Below are 22723 nucleotides of genomic sequence, written 5' to 3'. Positions count from 1 at the left end.
ATTTCTTTATGTCATTATCAACTTCTTTCAGTAATGTCTTATAGTTTTCATTGTATAGGTCTCTCACCTCCTTAGTCAAATTTATTCCTAGATATTTTATTCTTCTTGTTGCAGCTGTAACTGGTATTGTATTCTTGAGTTCTCCTTCTGTTTGTTCATTACTAGAGTATAGAAATGCAACTGATTTTTGTAAGTTGATTTTGTACCCTGCAACTCTGCTGTAATTGTTGATTATTTCTAATAGTTTTCCAATGGGTTCTTTTGGGTTTTCTATATATAAAATCATGTCATCTGCAAAGAGCAAGAGTTTCACTTCTTCATTGCCTGTTTGGATTCCTTTTATTTCTTTTTCTTGCCTAATTGCTCTGGCCAAAACCTCCAGTACTATGTTGAATAAGAGTGGCAAGAGTGGGCACCCTTGTCTTGTTCCTGTTCTCAGAGGAATGGCTTTCAGTTTTTCCCTGTTGAATATGATATTTGCTGTTGGTTTGCCATATATGGCCTTTATTATGTTGAGGTACTTTCCTGCTATACCCATTTTATTAAGAGTTTTTATCATAAATGGATGTTGGATCTTGTCAAATGCTTTCTCAGCATCTACTGAGATGATCATGTGGTTTTTATTCCTCATTTTGTTAACGTGGTGTATCACATTGATTGATTTGCAGATGTTGAACCATCCCTGTGTCCCTGGTATAAATCCCTCTTGATCATGGCATATGATCCTTTTGATGTATTGCTGTATTGGGTTTGCCAATATTTTGTTGAGGATTTTTGTATCTATTTTCATCAGCGATATTGGCCTGTAGTTTTCCTTCTTTGTGTTGTCCTTATCTTGTTTTGGGATCAGGGTGATGTTGGCCTTGTAAAATGTGTTAGGAAGTGTTCCATCTTCTTCAATTTTTTGGACTAGTTTGAGAAGGATAGATACTAAATCTTCTTTGAATGTTTGGTAGCATTCTCCAGAGAAGCCATCTGATCCTGGACTTTTATTTTGGGGGAGGTTTTTGATGACTGTTTTAATGTCTTTAGTTATGATTAGTCTATTCAGATTCTCTGTTTCTTCTTGATTCAGTTTTGGGCGGTCGTATAAGTCTAAGAATTTATCCATTTCTAATAGATTGTCCAATTTGTTGGCATATAGTTTTTCACACATTCTCTTATAATCCTTTGTATTTCTGTGGTATCTGTTGTAATTTCTCCTGTTTCATTTCTAATTTTATTTATTTGAGCCTTCTTTCTTTTTTCTTAGCGAGGCTGCTAAGGGTTTTTCAATTTTATTTATCTTCTCAAAGAAGCAGCTCTTGGTTTCATTGATCCTTTCTACTATTTTTTTTTTGTTTCAATTTCATTTATTTCTGCTCTAATTTTTATTATTTCCCTCCTTCTGCTGACTTTGGGCTTTGTTCTACTTCTTTAGTTCTGTTGGGTATAGTTTAAGATTGCTTATTTGAGATTTTTCTTGTTTGTTTAGGTGGGACTGTATTTCAAATCAATTTCTTAAGCAGTTTTATGCTCTCTTGGTCTTTTAAATATCTCCATTTTGCCTTTTTCCACAAATGAACATATGATAGCAATGGAGGTGAAAAGGTGAGAGAGGAGAGCTGCTACTCTGACCAACTGATTGAGTCAGCAATAGTGCTTAGTTTTATTCACTTTAAGAAACATTTGTTCAGCACCTACAACATGACAGACATAAAGGTACAAACATGAATCAATTAGATAAGGGTCTTAGGACTGGCAGTTTAGTGGTGGAAATTGTCACATACATAAGTACAAAACAAGGCAGAAGGAAATGAAGGCTAGAATTACTTCCCTAAAATAATTAAATGTAAATGACAGTTACATTAAAAAGTTGTTTTCATACAAAAGGGCCCTGCTCTTGGTTAAACGGGAATTATGTAACCCTGTGAATTTAAGGTCTTCCCAATCTGGTGGCTGGAAAAAGAAATAAGAAAGTTGAAGAAAAGTAATTTAAGTGTGAAAGCTGGAGGCATCAGGTCCAACTGTGCAATGCCCCGAGTTGCTGACATTCTCTCTTCTCCTACTGCTCCAGCGTGATGACTCACACTCTTCTTCTTGTTCCATTTAGAGTCTCAGGGAACTAAAAAAATAAAGATTTTCATTAAAAAGTCCATTCTTTCATCACATGGCAACACCCATCTGCAAATGAAGCTGGCAAGTAGCATTTCTAGCTAAGCAGCGCTTGCCCTTCTAAAACTCCTATTACTCACAGGAAGATGAGGATAGATACTTGGGGAGAATTTGCAGTCTCTGCCATAAGAGACAAAGGAAAAGAGTTAATGTTCCCTAAATACAAATTCCTTACCTTCAGCTCAGACCTAGGCCTATACATTCCAAACACCTACTGGACATTTCCACTTGAAACTCAACATATATATGGCAAACACTGCTGGCTGTCCTCCACTATCCTTTCTCCCTTATTCCTTTAATAACAGAACAGAACTTTAACTGGAACATAGCCACACAAGTTAAGACTTCCCTGCCTCCTTCACGTCTAGGTATGGCTTTGTGATTAAGATTGGTCAGTGGATGTGAGCAGAATGGACATAAGCAGAAATAATCACTTCAGCTTCTGAATCATGCCGTTGAAGGGAAGATGTGTGTACAGAATGTGTCCATGACGGCCAGGGCTGGCCCACTCATCTTAGATCTTGACTATGGAGATCATATGAGAATAACAGAACAACAAGTGAGAAGGAGCCTAGGTCTCCAAAAGTTTTGACTTCACTGGGCCACCTGTCCTGACATTTAGAGGAGGAAAAAAAACTTTATCTTTTTTTTAAGCAATTGTGTTTTGAGGTCTCTATCACAGGAGCCTAATCTGGAATCTTAATGCAAAGTCCTTACCCCTCCAGTGCCTCTATGTATATGGCCACAAAACTCATTGAGTTTCCCAAGCCAGAAGAAGAATATAACCCTTGATTCCTTTCTCTTCCTCATCTCCAATAGCAAAAGTATCAATTTCTGTCAATTTTATCTCCTAAATATTTTCAAATCTGTCTGCTCTCTCCATTCCAACTAATAACACCTATATCCATTTTCTCTTGCTTGGACATCTTCATAGCTGCTCTCCATGCCTCCAGCCTTGCCTACTATCAAGTCATCCTTCTAAGGAACAAAAAGAATCACACCTCCCTCAGCTTGAAACCCTTCAATTGCTCCCCATTCTTAAAAATATCAAATCCAAGCTCTTTAGCAAGACACTCAAAGCTCTTTATGATGCGACTTCTGTTCACCCAACTGATCGCTCCTTCTGGCTCTAATACACCACACTCTTTTATATCTCTGTACTTTTGCATATACTGTTTCCTCTGCCTAAAATTTCTCTGTACTCTCTTGTCTTCCTGAGAAAAAATTATTTTCTTTCAGATGTCTGCTTCTCTCTGAAGTCTTTCCTGGAATTAGTCAATCTCTCCAATGTGCTGCCCTTCATCTTGCACGTGATTATATTGTTATATTTATCACATTAAACAATAAATTGTAAGAGGGACTCAAGACCAAGATGGCAACATAGGAGGCTCCTGAATTTCCCTCCTCCCAGACACATCAAATGTACAGCAACAGATGGAGCAATTCCCTCTAAGAGAAATCCAGAAACTATCTAAGTGACTCCTACACATCAGGCAAATAAGAAAATATCCACGTAGAAACAGGTAGGAAAAACTGAGATACACTCTCATCATAAACTTCACCCTCAGCACAGTGCCATGCAATCTGGAGGGAATCCCCAACTCTCAGCTTCTCCTTGAGGAGTGAAGGGTTTGGATCATACATCTAGTGTCCCAATTTTTATGGCTCTAGGAACAAGACAAAGATGCCCACTCTGGCCACTTTTATTCAACATAGTTCTGGAAGTCCTAGCCAGAGCAATGAGGTAAGAAAAACAAATAAAAGGCATACAAATCAGAAGGAGATAAGTAAAACTGTCTCTATTTACAGACAACATGATATTATATAGAGAAAACCCAAAAACTCCACCAAAAAAACTGTTTTATAAAAAAATTCAGTAAAGTTGCAGGATACAGAATCAATATACAAAAATCAGGAAAAAAATCAGTAACATTTCTATACACTAACAACAACTATCAGAAAGATAAATTAAGAAAAAAAGAAGGCTTTCACAGCAACACCAAAAGAATAAAATATTTAGGAATAAATTTAACCAAGGAAGTAAAAGACGCATGTACTGAAAAATATAAACATTGATAAAAGAAATTGAAGAAGATACAAATAAATGGAAAGATATTCTGTGTTCATGGATTGCAAGAATCAATACTGTTAAAAATGTCCACACTACGCAAAGTGATCTACAGATTCAATGCAATCTCTATCAAAATTCCAACGGCATTTTTCACAGAACTAGAAAAACAATCTTTTGTGGAACCACAAAAGATCCTAAATAGCCAAAGCAATTCTGAGAGACAGCAACAATGCTGGAGGCATCATACTCCCTGATTTCAAACTAGACTACAAAGCTATAGTAATTAAAACAATATGGTACTGGCACAAAAACAGATGCATAGATCATTGTAACAGAATAGAGAGCCCAGAAATAAATCCATACATATATGGTCAGCTGATTTATGCCAAAAGAGCCAAGAATATACAATGGGAAAAGGACAGTCTCTTCAATAAATGGTATTCAGAAAACTGGATAGCCACATGCAAAGGAATGAAACCAGACCCCTCTCTTACATGATACATAAAAATCAATTCAAATGTATTAAGATTTGAACATAAGACCTGAAACTGTAAGTCTTCTAGAAGAAAACAGGGGCTAATCTCCTTGACTGGTCTTGGCAATGAATTTTTGGATTTGATACCTAAAGCAAAGGCAACAATAGCAAAAATAAACAAGTGAAACCAGATAAAACTAGAAAGCTTCTGCACAGCAAAGGAAACTATCAACAAAATGAAAAGGCAATCTATGGAATGGGAGAAAATATTTCAAACCACAAATTCAATAAAGGGTTAATATCCAAAATATATAAGGAACTCTTACACCTCAATAGCAAAAAAGCAAACAACCTAATTTAAAAATGGGCAAATGACCTGAAGAGACATTTTTCCAAAGAAAATATACAAAAGATCAACAGGTACATGAAAAGGTGCTCAACATCACTAATCATGAGGGAAATGCAAATCAAAACCACAATGAGATATCATCTTACACTGTTAAGATGTCCATCATCAAAAAGACAAGAGATAACAAATGCTGGTGCAGATGGGCAGAAAAGGATCCCTTGCTACTACTGGTGGAAATATAAACTGGTACAACCACTATGGAAAACAATATGGAAGTTCCAAGAAATTCAAAATAAAACTACCAAATGTTCCCACAATCCCACTTCTTGGTATATATCCAAAGAAAATGAAATCAGTACCTCAAAAAGATATCTGCATTCTCATGTTCATTGCAGCATTATTCACAATAGCCAAGGCATGGGAACATTCTATGCGTGTGTCAGCAGATGAATGGATAAAGAAAATGTGATATATGTATATAATGGAATATTATTCAGCCTTAAAATAGAAGGAAATCCTTCCATTTGCCACAACATAGATGAATCTGGAGGGCATTATGGTAAGTGAAATAAGTCAGACAGAGAAAGAGAAATACTGCATGATATCACTTATATGGAGAATCTAAAAGGAAAAACAAAAGTTGAATTCATAGAAACAGAGAGCAGAATGGTAGTTCCCAGAAATTAGAATAGTGGGGTAAATAGGGAGAGGCTAGTAAAAGAATACAAAATTTTTGGTATATGATGAATCAAGTCTGAGATCTAATGTATAACATGGTGACTACAGTTGACAATACTGTATTGTATGACTGAAATTTGCTGAGAGCAGAACTTAAGTATCTCACCAAAAAAAAAGGTAAATATGTGAGATGAATGTGCTAATTAACTCAATAGTGAATCCTTTCACAATGTATACACATATCAAATTATTACATTGTATACTTTAAATATATTAAAATTTCATCATTTATACCTCAATAAAGCTGAAAAAAGAATCTAGCAAACAAATTAAAAAATAAATGGAGGAGGGATGGATGGACTGATGGACAGAGAGAAAGATGTTCACAATAAATGAAAATAGTAAATGAAATAAGATTAGAAAACTGATTGAAAATTCCACCAGATCTGGCAATAGCAATATCTCTGGCTCCCTTCTACGTAGCTTACTCTGAAACCCAGTCTTCTAAAAGCAACTTGTAGCGCCATCTAAAAGACATCTCCAGTTACCATGTTAAAAGGGAACTTGGGAAATGTAGATTAGGAACATAATTATGATGATTTTTTAAGATTCTAGACTGTTACTTAGGTTATACTCTGTGTTCTCACAACAGGAAAACTTGAAGCCATAAGGAAACAATTGCTTTCATTCAGCACAAAAAAATAAAACAGCACCTGAAAATATTAAAGCCTATGCCAAGGAAAATCTGAGGGTTATACAACCCCAACAGAGAAAGGAGGTAGTTGCGTAGGAATACAGGTTGAGTTCCTGGGAATCCGAGAGGAAGATAAAACGTCCATAGGAAGCTCACTTTGAACTTAACCGAGATGCCCAGAGTTTCCTCATGAGAGCCTTAAAAACATCAACATCTACCTGTCTTTTTCACAAATTCAGAATTCAAAGTTTAAAAGTTTCCCGAGTTTATACAATCATTCAGTAGCAGAACTAAAACTATATTGTATAAGAAACAAAAACAAAGGTACCCAGAGAAAACTATCTTGTAAACAACCAAATTCATTCAGAAAAAAAGTGTGTCAGGATTTTACATAATATAGTCTATTCAAAGCTCACGATGTGCCTTATAGATGCCCCCAAAAGTTTGTTTGAGGGATGAAGAAGCATGGGTGGTACAGGTATAACAGCATTTACAACGTGCTCTTTCTAAATTTAGATGAGTTTGGGCATGTCTGGTTGTTTGGTAGAGTGGCCCATACAGAGCTATTTACTCTCAAAAATGAGAAGCTTCTTTGTTAAAAACCCATCATAAGAAAAGTTAGCACACCTGCTTAGGCCAAGCACACTGGGTTGGGACTGGAAGAAAGGGGTCATCTTCAGTATAGCATTGTGTATGCAACTCAGATTTTTCACCAACACCATCCCTTTCGCCTAAGGACCTATGCTAGAGCCCCACGGACAGTCAATGGTTAACATAAAAGGGCTGAGTCTAAAAATCTCTTAGGACGCTGAGACACTAGGTAGAGTTGCTCTTTAAAGAATTTAGTCTAATGCGTAATGACGTGTGGTCCAAAGGAATGAGAGAGAGGGCAAAAGGTATTTTCTATAAGCAAGCTGACTTCAGGAGCAGAGAACGAGGACTCAAGGGAGGCCATCACTCGCTAGATTTAGGGGCATCAGTGACTTGAGAAATAAGCCAGACCAGCCTTCTCCTAGAACAAAGAAGGAACATTTCAAAATTTTGCACTTGTTACCATGGTATGCATTTAATTTTTGTTTTTCCTTTCTCCTTAAAAGTTTATCATCAACAATTTTTCATATGCCGCACGGTCTTCATGATTTTTCACTGGCTTCGTAATATTTGTTGAATGTTTGTTGAACACAAAAATTGTTGAACTATCCTCAAGGTTTAAACATTTAACTGTTTCTAATACTGTAAGGAACAGGTTTAGTCAATAGCCTTTTCCTGACTCAAAGCATTCTAACTTCTCAGAAGGGTTTGGGAATTGAGTCAAAGTAAATAAACAATTTTGATTCCTGATAGATATATATAATCAAGTTAGCTTTTCAATTTGACTTTTTTCCCCGTAAAAATGTACTCTCACCAAAAACAAAAACAAAAAATTATCATTTTCATTACTCCCTCTTCAAATTTGGAGTATTCCCAGTTAAAAAATTTTAGTTCTAGGTTACAATTTTCCTTCTTTTCTTTGCTATTTCATTAAATCGAAAGTGGTATCCTACTGTTTCCTTTCCTTTCATTTCCAATGTATTTTTTTTCCACATTTATTTAACTGCATTACTTTTCTAAATTATTTTTTCATTTCCTTTGCCCATCAAAATTCTATTTAACTGCCCTCTCTAATAACTTTTCATGGGTTTTAGATAACAGTGAATCCAATATTTAGACCTTGTGCCCAATTTGAACAGAAATCATAGATGCAAGTTATAAATAAATACAAAATTATATCTATATAAACAATGCATAAGTTACAGTTTTTATAATCTTATACTCTTTAATTGAACAAGAAGGTTTTTGTTACTGACATAATCAATTGCCAAGGCTTACTAATATGATGCATGCTATTTCTGAAGAAGACAGCAAAATATGTAGGAATCTTTATAAAAATTATGTAAGAACCTGAATGTATACACCATTCAGGAACAAAAAACACTAATAATAGTTACTATTAAATGAGCAACTACTAGGTGCCAGGAATTTTATTTAAAAGACTTATCCTTTTAACAAGGTAGATTTTATACATAAGGAAATTGGGGCTCAAGGCACACTGAAAAACAACTCAAATCTCGGTTGCTAGGATTCCAGTCATGGTCTTTCCATGATGCTCTTCTCCTTTGGGTTGTAGGGTAAGTTATATGAGTTAAAAGGTCATAAAATCTATATTTCCTCCTCAAGTCATATTCATAATTTTTGTTCTCTGATGTATAATTGTATGGCTTTTTAAAAAATTGCATGTTAGTTTGAGAATATGCACAATTAAATGAAATTCCAATTAGACAAATACCATGTAAATACTAAGACCCTGGAATTGTAAATTTTGTTTCTACAAATCACAGTAGTTCCTAGATTTATTTGCTTCATTCAAAACAAGCACAATTTCCTTTTTCAGATAAATAAAACTGACCAGAGATTGGTAGGATGAGCTCTTTCTCCCAGGGTGGGAGAAAGTCTTCTGGGATTCACCAGTTTTTGTATTATAGCATGGCCTGTTATCTGAATTTTCTTTCATATTTTACCATTTTATGAAATTTCTATATATTCTAGAACAAATGTAGTAACAAAAACACAAGCATTCTCTATCATCCAAAGTTGATTTCTTGATTTTCCAGTTTTAAGGAAAATCCAACAGAATTAATATCATGCAATGGAAATTTCCCTGTTTTAGCAGCTTAGGACAGAAAACAAATTCACATTTTTGAATCCTTCATCTCTCTCCACATATCACCACCACATCCAAGATAAGTCTACCAGCCCCAAGAATTGACTACTCAGTTCAAGGCTTCATTCCTCATTACTAGTACCTTTTAGAGAGAAAATTTTGTCTACCAGATAACTATATTTCCTCCCGCCACCAGGGTTGACATTACCACATGGTGTCTTTCTCAAAGCCCAGATGGTTCCATCACTTAGGCATGATACAGCTTGTTTCCTGATAGATTTATGGCAAAATGGCACACATACCTCCACCAAAATCTTTCAAGCCATCAGCTCTGTGATAACTGTATCCATTGCCAGGCACAGTCCCCTCAGTTCGGGCTTTTCTACCAATGGAAATGAGACTCATCTGAGGTCTATTCACCCAAGAGGTAGAGAACCCAAGACTAAAAGATAAGTAACACATGTAGGGAGATTATAAGAATCTGGACATCCATCAACCAAATAAATTACCAGTTGCTCCATTACTGACTCCATTAAAGTAAAACTTGAGGGGCAAAAAAGATAAAAGGGGAAACACAGCCACATGCTATACTGTCTTGGTCCACGTCACTTGGGCTCACAGGCTTCTGGATCTCTTAACCAATAGCCCAAATTCAACTCTGCTCTTTAGCTATTTTGGCTTTATACATACCCACAAGCAGCCATCTTCTCCTAGACTCAGTCAGTACCAGGATGACTGGATCCAAGAGGATTTCAGATCTCAGAACCTGCTGTCTAAAATGTATATTTTCTCTCCCTCCCACCCTCCTTCCATCCTTCCTTCCTCCTTCACTCCCTCCATCTCTTTTCCTCTCTCTGTGTCTCCCTCCCCCAAACCACTACTGCCTGAGAGCAAAATACATCATTTCTTCTCATTCTCAAGATCTGTTCCCCTTTTCTATCTCCTTTGTGAGTGGCAATTTCTTTCAGGAAAAATCCAACCAGGTTATAATTGGAAAGGTCCCTTTCAGAGTCTGTTTTTCGAATAAAATTAATTGTGTTGAGTTGCAAATCTAGCAACAAGCAGATAAATTCATATTGTACTTAAATCTATCCTGAGAATAGGTTCAAGAGTTTGGGATGTGATGAGACAAAATACACTTTGAGACAATGAGAACCTCAAAATTGTACAAGAAGACAGTCTAAACCATGAATGTGTGTTAAAGTTACACACTTTAACCACAGCCGTCTACTTATACTCATGGTAAGAACCTGAATAAGCTTATTACTCTCACCTTTTAAACACAGAGCTCTCCAAGGAACTGTCTCTCACATGAAACACTGCTTTCTCCATAACAAGAAAAAAGCGTTAGTACCTCTAAAGAGAGGCCTCAGAATATATGTAAACTCCAGAAAGTTCAGAAAGTGACTATCAAGGGACCTTGATTTTTTATTCTCTAAGTAAATAATGTACAACAGTTAGGAATGTTTAGTGACATATTAATGAAAGTCAGCCTGCATAACTTTAATTGGGTACTGGAAATTGTTCCTTGTCTTGCCAACAAAAACAGATGGAGAGTATCATTTCAAAGAAAGAGGTAATGAAACTTCCCTTGAAGAAATTGCTTAAGAAAAATGGTAAACCTTGATGATAAAATAAGGTTTAAGAACACACCATGTGACATTTAAATGGAAAAAAACACAAAAGAAATATAAATAAACCAGCTAATTTCATTCCTAATACGCATCAATCTGGTGTCTAGAGTGCAACTCCTTACCTAGCAACTATCTGGTCATCAGGCCTCTCATAACATTGCCCATTACAAGAAGAGAATGAACTGCCTCATCTGAGGTGTATTCACCCAAGTGGTAGAGAACCCAAGACTAAACGATAAACAACAGATAACGTAGGCAGATTGTGAGAATCTGGACATCAGGAACCAAATAACTTACCAATTGCTTAACCTCTGGCTTCATCAAAATAAAACCCCAGTGACAAGAAGATTCTCATGACTCATGGGTAAGGGAAATTTTCTCATTCCAGTAAATGAATCTCTGACACATATCCACAGCTGTTATATAGCCATGATTAAGACTGGGAATTAGGCAGTTCAATTTGAGTGGATAATCTATCATTAATCATTCAAAATAAATGGATACTTCAAACGAAACATATCTTTGTGTAGCATTTTAGAATAGGTAGAATAACAAAAGCTACTGACTCCCTAAAGTCCCCAGCCACCCTCTCATGACAACTCATCACTCTTTCCTGCACTGTTTCATCTTGTTTTCCCTTCTTGTCCACTATCAGCAATGTCTCTGACTCTGTTCCTCCTTTACACCTTTGATTTGCTAGCATCACTTCTAGCACTGACAGCCAATTGATCAACCTATGGTTGATTCATTACTGAACTATTGAAAACTCATTCTAACTCTAGTCTCTAATACTAGGAATATTGGCTCTAACCTGATTTTGCTTCTACCTATCTTTATGGCCTGGAGTGAGTTATGACACTTTCTGGGTTTTAATTTCCCCATTGTTAAAGTAAAGGGTAGCAGTAGATAACTCTAAGACCCCTTGCAACCATCACATTCTCATTCTAGAACTCATGGCAGCATCAAAGTAGTTTCCAATTCCCAAAGTACTTTGACTACATGCACCATTGAATTTGATCTTCCTACAGCCGTATGAGGTAGATAAGTATTACTAGCTCCATATTAGAAGGAGGAAGATGGAGTTCACCATTAAATAAGTTTATTAATAAATAAGTGGCACACCACTTGTTGGTGGCAGAAGTCTTCTGAGTCCTAATTCAGTAATTCAGTGCTTTTTCCATCCTACCGTGTGATTCCACTATAGACTTGTAAGATGAATGGAAGCTCTCACCCTTGGGGGACAAGAATGATCAGGACTGGGTTTTCATTTGGCTCACTGCCTTCAGCTTGCCTTTTCTTGATTAATGTCTGAATGAGATATGCTGGTAGAATTCTGAGCAGGGATGAAAAAGGAGATGAAGCACTTCGGGGAAAGGGTGTAGAAGAGAAAGAGAAAGGGGAGAAACAGAGTCGCTACCATATGGAGTGAAACTTTAGGGAAGAAAGATGCTTACAGAGGACTTGTAAGAAGTTTTGTTCTAAAGTGTGCGTTGAAATCCCTTCTTCCATATCCACAAGAAAACAACAGTAAAAATCAACATCATTTTTTAATGCTTTTGAGTTAGACTTGTATTATCTTTTGATTTTTAGATGTATGAATTTGTCAGATGGGTCCCCAGATTTGGGTTATAAGAAAAGAAAGAAGATTTTTAAATATTATCAGTCCCATTGAGCCAAAATTAGACAAAGCAATAAGTACCCCCCCACCTGCACACCCTCCACACACACACAGAAAGTATTGTAAGTCATTACGTTGACCTGACAATATGTAATTCTCTACTCACCTTTTTACTGAAGGAAATAGCAAATTGTAAGCCCATTAACTGTCCAATACCCCTGGGTGAGCTGTTTGTCATAGACAGTGACAGATAAAACAAGAGGATGTGAAAATGCCCTTTCCTCTGACCCCAAGTGAATGCTAAACCTGCAGGGTGCTGAAACTGGTGCTCATTATCTGAATGCTGAGGATTTATCTGGAGTGTGGGGAAGCACAGTGTCCTGAAAAATAAATCAGCAGAGAGCCACAGGAAGGATTTGAGTTCCCTGATCTAAATAAGACTCTTTCAACCCCAAAATGTCTCCCAAAAGGCAGTATTTCCCAATCTGACAGATTTGAAACTGTGGAGGGCTGTAAATTGTGTGCAAGGAGTCTATAAATTGATATGGCACATGCATTTTTTCAACAGATTCCCTAAAATATAACTAAGGTGGGAAAAAATGACATTGCAAACTTGAAAAGTTTGTACACTACTGACATAAGAAGAAACACAGCTAAGTTCAACTTCATTTCAGATCAATTTAAAGGGACTTTTTTATACTTCGTAGTTTTAATCTATCTTCCAAATGCACTCATGGAATTTACCATGCACAAAAGACAAGAAGAGTATTTAGCTAATTTATTTGGCAGGTGAATATGTTTTACTCCTTCACCTTGAGAAGATATTTTTAAAAAAAAAAAGCACATTCAAAAGAGTAATTTCTATACCATAAAGGAAGTAAAGCAGAATATCCCAAACTGCTTACTAGACATGGTACAGCATTATTTAGAAGCATTCAAATTCAGCACAAACAATGTAGTTACAGTGCAAATTAGGAAATTTACTTCTGTGGATCCACACAGGAAGCAGCAACGTACTTTCTGAGTTCCTTCTACATGGCAAGTCCTTCAAGTATACTAAATTTTATCACTACAATCTTAAGAGCTAGGCATTATTATTGTTAGTGCCATCCAGTCAATTCTGACTCCTAGCAATCCTGTGTGCGGAACCCTGCTTGGTCTTTTACTCCATCCTCTCACCTTCTGGTGCTCTCTCAGACAATGCTCCACTGCTGTTCACAGGACTTTCATGGCCAGTTTTTTCGGAAGTGGGTGGCCAGGTCCTTCTTCCTAGCCTGTGTTAGTCTGGAAGCTCCAGTGAAACCTGTCCACCATGGGTGACCCTACTCGTATTTGAAATACCAGTAGCATAGCTTTCAGCATCACAGCAACACACAGCTGCCACAGTGTGACAACCAACTGACAGATGGGTGGTGTGGTTTCCTGACCGGGAAATGAACCCGGGCCACAGCAGTAAGAGTGCCAGATCTTAACCACTAGACCACCAAAGCTGGCTATTCTCATTTTAAGATTGAAATAAGTAAAGCTCTAAAGCTTAAATAAAAGGTCTAAGGTCACTCAACTATTAAGCAATGAAGTGTTATTTCACTTAGGTTTCTCTGATTATTAGTTTCCTGTGCTTTTTCACTATACCATAATGCCATTATATCATAATGTCGCCCTTCCACTCTACCATAACAATTCATTAGCAAGATAAGCTGTGTGTTCCACAAGGTACAAATAGGTACACAATTTACATCTTAGATTTGGCTCATATTCTTTTGCATTAGAAAAAGATCAGTAGGTGTTTGGAGGAAGACGCAGATTTGCACTTCATCTGCTGAATGCATTAGGATCTCAAATTACTTTAAGCTATTAGAAAAGCTTCCTTCATACGTTATCGATCTCAGAAAGGTTGAGGTAACCCCAAAAATGGCAATCCTTTTTTCTTGCCTGAATTCTGAACCCACTAAGAGACCAAAAAATGAGCAGATGAGGCCCAAAATATCTCCTTTATTTCTGATAAAGGCTAGATAAAAGGACATGGTTTTCAGTCTGTCAGCTACCTGGACTTACAATATAATACGTACCCCCAGAATTCCGCAGACATGTCTCCCCACCACGGACCAACTGGACAGTCTCAGACCTTCCCACAGTAGAGCCTGGACCTGTAGAGTGTAGAGCACAGAAGAGCCGGCCAGCACTTGGGCTTCCTTCAGGCAGTCTGCTCCTAAGAAAAGGCAGGAAACAAGGAGCTAAGCTATGCGCTTAGTTCCTTTCTCAAAATCTTAAGTCAGGTAATTCACTCCACCCATGACTGTATGAGAAGGGGCTGAGGAAAGAATCTAGGAGGAGTATTTAGGAAAAAAAATCTTCCTCAAGAAAACCAGGAGTAATGAGGATACAACACTTCCCTAAGAAATTTCAACGTCTAAGTGCCATTTGCTGATAGGGAGGCTGAGCAGCGGAGATGCTAAGGGGCAAAACCTGGACGAATGCATCCCTTACCCAGAAATGCAGTCAAGCATCCAGAGGCAGAGATGAGCAGGAGAATGGAATCAGGAAACCAGAGAAAGGCAGGTCTGTGTCGTGTTTCAGATGGGCACATTACTAATACCAATAAAATGAACATCTGTTGGCAAGGAAGAAGAGAATAGATATTTAGTAGGCAACTCACTGTCTCTAACACAGAGGTACAGGGAAGAGGGATGAGATGGTCCAAAATGCATTACTGCTATGTATGTGGATATTCTGAGTAAAGAATTACAATGATTTATTCTACACAAATTCTATGGAGGTGCCCCAGGGAAGTTCATGTTTCAGGAGTGGGTAGGGTTACTCCACAAACATCTAGACCTGTCCTTTCTGCAGATGCAATATCACAGTCGTCCATGCACTAAATCAGTGGTTCCAAACTACATCTTTTGAGAGAATGAGGGTCTCTCTAAATCAGAATCACCAAATACTTATTAAAAGTACAAACTCCTAGATCTTGCCACACAGCCAAGTTTAGGCACCATGTTCTAGGTGGTGCCATATCAGAAAAGGCCACTACACACCATCATGGACCGTGGTGAGGTTTTGCTGATGGGTGTAAACCATTCCAGCTGAACAAGTCCCTCTGGGCACCCTGGACCACATTTGGAGACAGTGGCAGGGTTCTCACCTGAGAAGAGGGTTTCTCAAGATGGGGCAGCCTCACTTTCCTCCTAATGATGCAGCCTGAGGGACAGGCTGCCTGGCTGGCTTCATAGCCTTCCAAGCACTCATTCAGTAGAGAAGTCAGATCTCTCAAAGAGGGGGGGCCCTTATCTCCAGGCATTTTGCTGAATAGCCTCCCCTCTTCCCCAACCCCACAACCTCCTCATGCCTCAACTGCTTTAGGCTGGGAGCAGCACTGGAATGCATCAACACATCAGCCAGGGTCCTCTTAGTAAAGGTTTTCCATGCTTCAAAGGCAACCTTGAGTCACATTAACTCCCACTCATTCAGGGTAGCTCAATCATTTATTGCCACTTAGCCTCAACATATCTTTTTTTTTTTTATTGAGTTAATGATAGGTTACAATCTTGTGAAATTTCAGTTGTACATTAATGTTTGTCATTCGTGTTGTAGGTGCACCACTTCACCCTTTGTGCCCACCCCCCACCCCACCTTTCCCCTGGTATCCACTAAACTGTTCTCTTAGTCCACATTTTTAAATTCCTCATATGAGTGGAGTCATACACAGATTATCCTTCTCTAGCTGGCTTATTTCACTTAACATAATTCCCTCAAGGTCCATCCATGTTGGATGATTTTGTTCTGTTTTGCAACTGAGTAGTATTCCATTGTATATATGTACCACATCTTCTTTATCCATTCATCTGTTGCTGGGCACTTAGGTTGCTTCCATGTCTTGGCTATTGTAAATAATGCTGCAATGAACATTGGGGTACATAGGACTTTTGGGATTGCTGACTTCAAGCTCTTTGGATAGATACCCAGTAGTGGGATGGCTGGATCATATGGTAGTTCTATTTTTAGTTTTTTGAGGAATCTCCATACTGTTTTCCATAGTGGCTGCACCAGTTTGCATTCCCACCAGCAGTGTATGAGGGTTCCTTTTTCTCCACAACCTCTCCAACATTTGTTACTATTAGTTTTAGATATTTTTGTCATTCTAATGGGTGTAAGGTGATATCTTAGTGTAGTTTTGATTTGCATTTCCCTGATGATCAGCGATGATGAGCATCTTTTCATGTGCCTACTGGCCATCAGTATATCTTCTTTGGAGAAATGTCTGTTCATGTCTCCAGCCCATTTTTTGATCGGGTTGTTTGATTTTTTGTTGTTGAGTTGTGAGAGTTCTTTATATATTATGGATATTAAGCCTTTGTCAGATATATGACTTGCAAATATTCTTTCCCAGTTAGTGGGTTGTTTTTTTGTTTCAATCCTGTTTTCATTTGCCTTGAAGAAGCTCTTTAATCTGATGAAGTCCCATTTGTTTATTCTTTCTATTGTTTCCCTTCTCTGAGAAGACATGGTGTCCGAAAAGATCCTTTTAATACTGATGTCAAAGAGTGTACTGCCTACGTTTTCTTCTACAAGCCTTATGGTTACAGGTCTCACCTTTAGGTCTTTGATCCATTTTGAGTTTATTTTGGTGAATGGTGAAAAAGAATGGTCAATTTTCATTCTTTTACATGTGGCTTTCCAGTTTTCCCAGCACCATTCGTTGAAAAGACTTTCTTTTCTCCATTGTATGCCCTCAGCTCCTTTGTCAAAGATAAGCTGTCCCTAGATTGTGGTTTTATTTTTGGGCTTTCAATTCTGTTCCATTGATCTGTGCACCTGTTTTTGTACCAGTACCATGCTGTTTTGATTACTGTAGGTTTGTAGTATGTTTTGAAGTCAGGGATTGTGATGCCTCCCATTTTGTTCTTTTTTCTCAGGATTGCTTTAGAAATTCGGGGTCTTTTGTTGCCCCATATGAATTTTAGGATTCTTTGTTCTAATTCTGTAAAGAATGTCATTGGGATTCTGATTGGGATGGAGCTGAATCTGTAGATTGCTTTAGGTAGAACGGACATTCTAACTATGTTTATTCTTCCAATCCATGTACATGGAACGTCTTTCCATCTCCTTATGTCGTCATCCAATTCTCTCAGAAAGGCCTTGTAATTTTCATTATATAGGTCCTTCACTTCCTTAGTTAAATTTATCCTGAGGTATTTTATTATTTTTGTTGAGATTGTGAATGGTATTGTGTTCTTGAGTTCTTTTTCTGTTAGTTCGTTATTAGAATATAGAAATGCTACTGATTTATGCAAATTGATTTTGTACCCTGCAACTTTGCTGTAGTTGTTGATTACTTCTAAGAGTTTTCCAATGGATTCTTTGGGGTTTTCTATATATAAGATCATGTCGTCTGCAAACAGCGAGAGTTTCACTTCTTCCCTCCCTATTTGGATTCCTTTTATTCCTTTTTCTTGCCTGATTGCTCTGGCCAGGACCTCCAGTACTATGTTAAATAAGAGTGGTGATAGAGGGCATCCTTGTCTTGTTCCTGTTTTCAGGGGGCTGGCATTCAGTTTTTGCCCATTGAGTATGATGTTGGCTATGGGTTTGTCATATATGGCCTTTATTATGTTGAGGTAGTTTCCTTCTATGCCCATTTTGTTCAGAGTTTTTATCATAAATGGCTGTTGGATCTTGTCAAATGCCTTCTCTGCATCTATTGAGATGATCATGTGGTTTTCATTCCTCAGTTTGTTGATGTGGTGTATCATGTTGATTGATTTGCAGATGTTGAACCATCCCTGTGTCCCTGGTATGAATCCCACCTGATCCTGATGTATGATTCTTTTGATGAATTGCTGAATTCTGGTTGCCAAAATTTTGTTTAGAATTTTTGCATCTCTGCTCATCAGTGATATTGGCCTGTATTTCTCTTTTTTCCTGGTGTCCTTATCAGGTTTTGGTATCAGCGTGATGTTGGCCTCATAGAATGTGATAAGAAGTGTTCCATCCTCCCTAATTTTTTGGAATAGCTTGAAAAGGATAGGTATTAAATCCTCTCTGAAAGTTTGGTAGAATTCCCCAGGAAAGCCATCTGGTCCTGGGGTTTTATTCTTTGGGATGTTTTTGATCGCTGTTTCAATCTCTTTCCTTGTGATTGGTCTGTTCAAATTGTCTGCCTCTTCTTGAGTGAGCTTTGGGAGATTGTAGGAGTCCAAGAATTTATCCATTTCCTCTAGGTTATCCATTCTGTTGGCATATAGTTTTTCGTAGTATTCTCTTATAATCCGTTGTATTTCTGCAGAGTCTGTTGTTATTTCTCCTCTTTCATTTCTGATTTTGTTTATTTGAGCTTTCTCCCTTTTTTCCTTTGTAAGTCTGGCTAGGGGTTTGTCAATTTTATTTATCTTCTCAAAGAACCAGCTCTTTGTTTCATTGATCCTTTCTACTGCCTTTTTCGTTTCAATAGTATTTATTTCTGCTCTGATTTTTATTGTTTCTCTCCTTCTGCTGCTGACTTTGGGCTTTATTTGCCTCAACATATCTTAAAGTTCATAAACTCTCTACAGTTAAATAGCATTCCAAATATATATATATATATATATATATATATACCTCGTCTAAAAGTCTTATGTTAAATTATTCTTTCCTTTTCAAAAAAATCAGTCCTTTCCATAGAAAGAGAAGGCTTTTAAACAAAAACATGTGATTACACCTATAAGTTAAAATATGAGGTGATGAGGAAGAAAACAGAGAATGAGGAGGAGAAGAAATATGTGCTTTTTAGTCCACATATAAAAATGATCCAAGCAGAAGCTAATTACAAGAGCCAAACAGGATATGATGAAACTCCCAAAACTGTATGCCCATCTACATCTTCAACCATGTTTCCAAACCCTATACCAATGATCATTCTAGGCCCGTTCCCAAGTTTCAGTCTTGTCTTTTCAAGACTCAATCACCATCGCATAATAAGCACACAGATATAAAAAACTTCCTTTCTTAGTGTTCTGGATGCTCCTTAAGTTTATCTTCCATCTTGAGACTTCAATCCCACTCATGTCCACTGATGTCCTTACCATGGACATTCTCAAGTCATCTGCCCTCCTCGCAGCCAGTTAGTACCCTTGTGTGCCCTAAACAGAAATTATCAACATCCTTGTGCATTCAACGGAGGAACAGTTGTATCTTAGACACTGTCACAAAGGAGTGAGTAAACACAAAAGGAGCTAACACTTTATCAGCCCCTAAGCTGACCCATTCATGATTTCAGAGTTCATTTGCAAGTCATATTTCATTTCAGTTAAGCACTTCTTCATGGTAGCTGACTAATTTTTATTAAAATAATTTACACCCATTTCCTCTTATTAGGTCATTTACCCCTCCCATAAGTCCTTTTAGGCAGTTACTAATCCATTGTTTTCTCTTGGGACCTATTTCCTTCAGCTTTTATACTTTTTTGTTAACCTCATAGCCTGAAATAGTGAAGCTTCCAAAAGTGACTAACTTAACCGAACATGTTATTCATACCTCAAAAGAGTAGTTTTCAGAAATGTCTTAAACAGCTAGCTCCTTCCTTCATATAATTTCTAAAGCAGAAACTAGATATATAAGCAGCTCTGTTTTCAGGGGTGAAAGAACCCAGACAGATGGGCTTGTGCTCATTCTTGACTCTTGAGGCTGCCCAGAAGATCCTTTCCAGAAATCTGGGAATCTGTAGACCACATTTTGAAAACATGCGTGCTAAAGGAATCTGAATTCTTTAAATACCATATACATATTGATAACTTCTACCCTAATTTATAGACCATGCTATGCCTGGATAGAACTAAATATTAAAAACTAAATGAACAACAAACTAATCAATATAGAATCAATGAAAAACTACTGCAACAAAGAAGAGAGCCAACCATAAGGCATGAACCCTCAGAGCAAAAGTAGACTTTTAAAAATAATAAAATGATTTCTAGAGGAATCAGAAGAAAATTCTGGCAACCAGTTCCCTAGTATTCCCAAAGATAAAGAAGATATGACCATTGTAAAACAGAAACAGCAAGCTTTAATGAGGAATACAGTTAAACAAAGAAATATGCTGAAGAAACTAGAAAAAAAGTGCAAGAGAGTCCAATATATCATAAGAAAATTAAAATCTCCCTTGAGGGAGGTAAAGAGCAGAAGTGACATTGAATAAAACTGGAACAATGATATTGAAGACAAACTTGAGTAGTCATCAGAGCACAGAGAGGAAATGAGAACAAAAATTTTAATTATGACAGGAAAAAATAATAATTTTTAAGAATAGGGAATGGGATAAATCATCCAGAAAATCAATAAGGAAACATCAGCCTTAAATGAGATGTTAGACCAGAGGGCGTTAACAGATAGGTACATGCAGAAGAACGGAATAAATATCCAATCTAAGATTAACAGTGTTTTCAAGAAAGAAGTCGAAAATATTAGGACCCAAAAACAAACAAAAAATAAAGAATAAGAAAATTTTCTGGATTAAAAAAAATAGTCTTTACCAGATATATGATTTGCAAATATCTCCTCCCATTCATTAGGTTGCCTCTTTGTTTTGTTGATGGTTTCCTTTGCCATGCAAAAGCTTTTTAGTTTGATCTAATCCCATTTGTTTATTTTTGCTTGCGATGCCCTTGCCTGAGGAAACTGGCCCAAAAAAATATTGCTGAGATCAATATCAAAGAGATGACTGCCTATGTTTCCTTCTAGGAGGTTTATGGTTTCAGGTCTTACATTCAAGTCTTTAATCCATTGTGAATTGATTTTTGTATATAGTGTAAGATAGTGGTCCAGTTTCATTCTTGTGCATGTAGCTGTCCAGTTTTCCCAACACCACTTATTGAAGAGACTGTCTTTTCTCCATTTATATTCTTGCCATCTTTGTCACATATTAATTTACCATAGATGTGTGGTTTATTTCTGGGTTCCTATATCCTATAAGGGGTTAATATCTAAAATATATAAAGAACTTACACAACTTAATATCAAAAAAAAAAACAACCCAATTAAAAAATGGGCAGAGGACTTGAATAGACATTTTTTTCAAAGAAGACATACAGATGGCCAACAGGCACCTTAAAAGATGCTCAACATCACTAATCATAAGGGAAATGCAAATCAAAACCATAATGAGATACCACCTCACACCTGTCAGAATGGTTATTATCAAAAAGACAAAAAATAAGTGTTGGCAAGACTGTGAAGGAAAAGGAACTCTCATACACTGTCAGTGGGAATGTAAATGGGTGTGGCCACTGTGAAAAGGAATATGGAAGTTCCTCAAAAAATTAAAAATAGAATCACCATACTATCCAGCAATTCCACTTCTGGCTATTTAGCCAAAGAAAACAAAACCACTAATTCAAAGAAATATATGCACCTCTATGTTTGTTACAACATTGTTTACAATAGCCAAGATATGGAAGAAACCTAAGTGTCCACTGATAGGTGAATGGATAAAGATGTGGTATGTATATACATACAATGGAATATTCCTCAGTCATAAAAAAAGAACGAAATCTTGCCTTTTGCAACAACACAGATAGACCTAGAAGGTATCATGCTAAGTGAAGTAAGTCAAAGACAAATACCACATGATTTCACTTATATGCAGAATCTAAAAAACAAAACAAATAAACAAAACAAAACAGAAACAGACTCATAGATACAGAAAACAAACTGGTGGTTACCAGAGGGGGAGGGGGAGAGGGCAGGCAAAATAGATGAAGGATATTAAGAGGTATAAACTTCCAGTTATAAATGGGGATGTAATGTACAGCATAGGGGATATAGTCAATAACATTGTAATAATTTTGTATGGTGACAGACGGTAACTAGACTTATGGTGATCACTTCATAATGTATAGAAATATTGAAACACTATGAGGTACACCTGAAACTGATAGAATATTGTTATGTCAACTATACTTCAATAAATAAAAATGAATCCAGAGTCTATAAGAAAACAGGGTTCATCATGTTCCAGGAAAAATTATTGAAATAGAAACCATTCCTAGACACAAAAGAGTAAACTATTTTAATTACATGGATAAAGAAAAGTACTATAAGATGTAAGAAGGAAAGTTTACCTAGAAAGGACAAATTTAAGCTTGCCTCAGTCTCCATCACACGTATAAATTCCAGACAAAAATGGAGGTGTGTCTGCAAAATCTTGAGGGGAAAAAATATAGTGAATCAAAATCTAAACTTAGTCAACTTTTCTTTCACAAACAAAAGCAACTGAAAGAACTACTCAAGCAAAGATTTAGCAAGAATGCCACAAATGTATCCTCGACAGAAATGTCCTGAAGCACATTCTACAGCTGAAGAAGTTGAAAGACGAT

The 22723-nt window shown here is 37.0% G+C and overlaps 1 non-coding gene across 1 annotated transcript in view; it reads right to left on the bottom strand.

The window, feature by feature from the left end:
- Positions 1 to 1360: 1360 nt before the first annotated feature.
- The window catches only part of LOC106826881 (uncharacterized), a 52665-nt gene continuing 31302 nt past the window's right edge, over positions 1361 to 22723 (bottom strand). Inside the window, exons 2-4 of the transcript XR_011506565.1 lie at positions 14862 to 14985; positions 14444 to 14583; positions 1361 to 2104 (exon numbers count right to left, since the gene is read on the bottom strand). This is a non-coding gene — a transcript (uncharacterized protein). The remainder of the gene's footprint in view (positions 2105 to 14443; positions 14584 to 14861; positions 14986 to 22723) is intronic.

Source organism: Equus asinus, chromosome 10, assembly GCF_041296235.1.
Source record: "Equus asinus isolate D_3611 breed Donkey chromosome 10, EquAss-T2T_v2, whole genome shotgun sequence".
In the NCBI taxonomy this organism is placed as follows: domain Eukaryota; kingdom Metazoa; phylum Chordata; class Mammalia; order Perissodactyla; family Equidae; genus Equus; species Equus asinus.
This window is presented reverse-complemented; position numbering and strand designations above follow the sequence as displayed.